The following is a 3214-nucleotide window of genomic DNA, read 5'->3' on the forward strand; positions in this document are numbered from 1 at the left end:
ATGCAATGTGATATCGTCCCCAATATTTGGAGGGTATTTTGGCATTTAATGATTCTCTATGTTTTGAAGTTGCCCTATTGCCTTAACGATGTCGTGTCCTCTAACATTAAGCCAATGTAATATTCATGTGGCATTTTCATTCTGTGCATGGAATTCAATCATCGTTATGAGACGGGATCGTCCTTTTTTCATTACGTCAGACATATTCAACTCGGAATACACATATTTACAACTATTCTTTCGTAAAAAAATAACGAAATAATATAGCACTAAATTTTTCAGACATGGGCATATAGTTCACCGTGCTTATAATTTCAGTCAATCGCATGATTGGTAATTAAACGACAAGCAGTACGCGGCTCGAAATGCAAGTACTTTAATTAAAGCCCCATTGACAAAACGCATATTTCTCTTGAGAACAATGAACAAAATGTAAGATTGCAAGCCAAGTATAAACTGCATTTCTGGGTAAACATTTAGAAAACACCTCTCACCTCACGCCCTCCCCCCTCAGGTTAAATTACAGGTAAGTGCTCTAACGGTGCTCTCAAATAGAGCAGCAGCAGCAGCAGGCAGGACTTTAATTGGAGGAATACCACGAGGAGAAACACGTGAACGCTTTTTAGGCTGTCTAGTAAGATGATACATACAATGCGCACTGATTTACATCATGTAGCAATTAAAACTGAACCATATGCCTCTGGATAAAAAAAATTGGACGAGTGAATGAAATCGTGGAGCCCACTGGGCAAAAGTACGTGAGCAACTTGTAGACATCTGCAAAGCCGACGGACCAACCAACCTCCCCACCAATATAGAAAGAAAGACCCAAGAGGTCGAATGACACGGCGGGCATGGGTGTGGGAAAGGGAAATTAATTGTAACACATGCCGTCATCAGAGTTACCGGAGTGTTAACAGGGAGGTGACTTGACACTCGTCGATCCTCCCTCGAGTCCTGGTGTTGTATCCTCTTCCGATTTGTGTTCGGACTGAACCGCGTATTATTCAGCGGGGGCATCCGATGTGTTTGCTCCTCGTCCGGCAACAACCAGAAAACCACAATAGGAGAGCTGCAAACAGGGCGTACTTTGCCACTCGGTGTTATATGGAACCCTTATAGGGCTGGCTTGGCGTAGGGATTATTGGGCTTACGTCACTAACTACCACAAGTGCACGGGGTGGGCCTATCCGTCGTGATCCTATATTATGGTAACCTTTATTCATAGATATCTTACGAGGGCAAAATAAGTACCGTTAAGATAGAACAGGGCGAGATGGATGAGGCGTGCCAAAATGTATCCAGGAAAAGCGTTCTGGATTGTTCTGGCACTTCCTATGCAGCACAACTTTGAGCACCTACGCAACACGTAGAGCAAATGGGAACTCTGCAGGCGAGGTGTGTCAATGTTAAGCTAAATTTAACAAATGTTAAACGCTGAACAGAATAAATAAATATATTGCAGTAGTTTATGTCGGGGATGTGTTCCTGAGGGTGCGGCGAATATTGAAACTACGCAAATCAACGCAATTTACAGGGTAAGTGGAGTCGAAAGGCTGAAGCGATGTATACGAGAAAGGACGGACTGTGCTGTCAGCGACGTAAGTGTGGGTTGGGGCGACGCAAATCAGGTCGCGGTATTAATCAAATCACGACGTATTTATGAAACGACGTAAAAGGAGGGAGACGTAAATCGGGGTATTAATGTGTATGCTTTTGTCTGTCATGAATTCTGCTCTCGCTCTCCCCCACTATGCTCTGTAGAGTTAGGGCGATGGTGCGGGGACTCTCCACGGGGCCTGTCTCTTAAACTAAACATTTTTTTTTATTTCCAAGGTAAGGCCCACTGAGTTATATCGCTCTTTTTCAGAAGCGACCTGGCCACAAATGATAGTTGAAAGTGGCTTATCACGTGGAAATGTATGGCAATCAAATACTCAAAACACACGTTTCTAAATGTGCAGGAAAGAAGAACTGGAGGACCTGGAGAAGAATCTACGCGACCACGGGGAGAACACGCAAGCTCCAAATATACAGCAGGCGTCAAGGTCGGGATCTAACCGACGACCTCACGGATACCAGGCGAGGTCGTCAACATCTCCTAGCCACCGCGACGCTCATTGGCCCTGATCCGAAAAAAAACTGACTGACTACTGAAGTGGGTTGTCCGAGGACCAGTTCAGATGTCGTTTAGCACTGATGACGTCTTCCTATCGTGGCGCCCCTCAGAGACAGTGCAAAAGCTTGAGTGACAGTGTAGACGTGTGGGCGACCGTGCAGTGGATGATGGATTAGACTGGCCATTTGAATGTATTCTGTCTTGCTACTGGACTTTTTTCCTTGGACTTCATTGGGGGTTTCTGGCCTTTGGTGCCAGTTGCAGGGCCGTAGGCCTTCAGTGATAACTTTCTACAGTGGGTACGACTGCTGCTACCCATGTCGCCGCTGTCACCCACTTGGTTGTGCGAAAAACACCATTATAAGATGTTATTGTCATTTTGCAATGAAATAAATCTCGAAAAGTTGGTCTCCGGTGTTAATCTCTCTCGCCTTTATAAAAAAAAACGATTGACATGACTCTGCCTCTTTGTAGATATCTTGGTTACATTTTTGAAATGATAAAAACTTAAAAAGATGCTATTTATTTTCGTACTGTGCCTATTTGATAATGCGGCCCTGGCCTGTTACACTCCTTATTGTGTGTGTACAGGTTAATCGTAATCTCATTGCCCAATGTCTTTCCGTATGTTATCACTCTATAAATGTTTCTTTCACCACCCTTATCGGTGCTCATACCTCTTGTTTGTGTTGTGAAGTGCTTTGAGATGCCATTTCACTGTTTTCACTCAAAACATTCGATCCTTATCCCTGTAGACTTTACATGTTATCATAGTTTGCGTACTTTGTATTTAGCTTGTTTATTTATTTATTTGCACCCGTTAATTGTTTTTGTTTGCTTTCATCATATAAAATAATTTGCAAGATGCTCCGCTTAAAATTCGTGTATTTTAATTCAAAAATTGTAATTATTTAATTCCTCATATTTTGCTCATTTAACCCAGATTATCATCTGCCATGATCTATTCACTGCTGAATGGAGGCATTCCCACATCGTGACAACCCCTCACTGTCCCCGTGCTGCTCCCATCCATCTCACTCCTGTACACGAACTCATCACTTTGCTCCATCTCCTGAGGTCACAGCAGGTGTCCCC

The 3214-nt window shown here is 43.5% G+C and overlaps 1 long non-coding RNA gene across 1 annotated transcript; it reads left to right on the forward strand.

The window, feature by feature from the left end:
- The first annotated feature begins 700 nt into the window (after window positions 1-700).
- On the forward strand, window positions 701-2525 carry LOC142923974 (uncharacterized). The gene is made up of 2 exons (XR_012941092.1): window positions 701-1538; window positions 1965-2525. It is a non-coding gene; the product is annotated as an uncharacterized LOC142923974 (long non-coding RNA).
- The last annotated feature ends 689 nt before the right edge of the window (window positions 2526-3214 follow it).

This window comes from Petromyzon marinus, chromosome 6 (genome assembly GCF_048934315.1).
Source record: "Petromyzon marinus isolate PM22_M1 ecotype Great Lakes invasive population chromosome 6, UKy_Petmar_22M1.pri1.0, whole genome shotgun sequence".
NCBI lineage: Eukaryota > Metazoa > Chordata > Hyperoartia > Petromyzontiformes > Petromyzontidae > Petromyzon > Petromyzon marinus.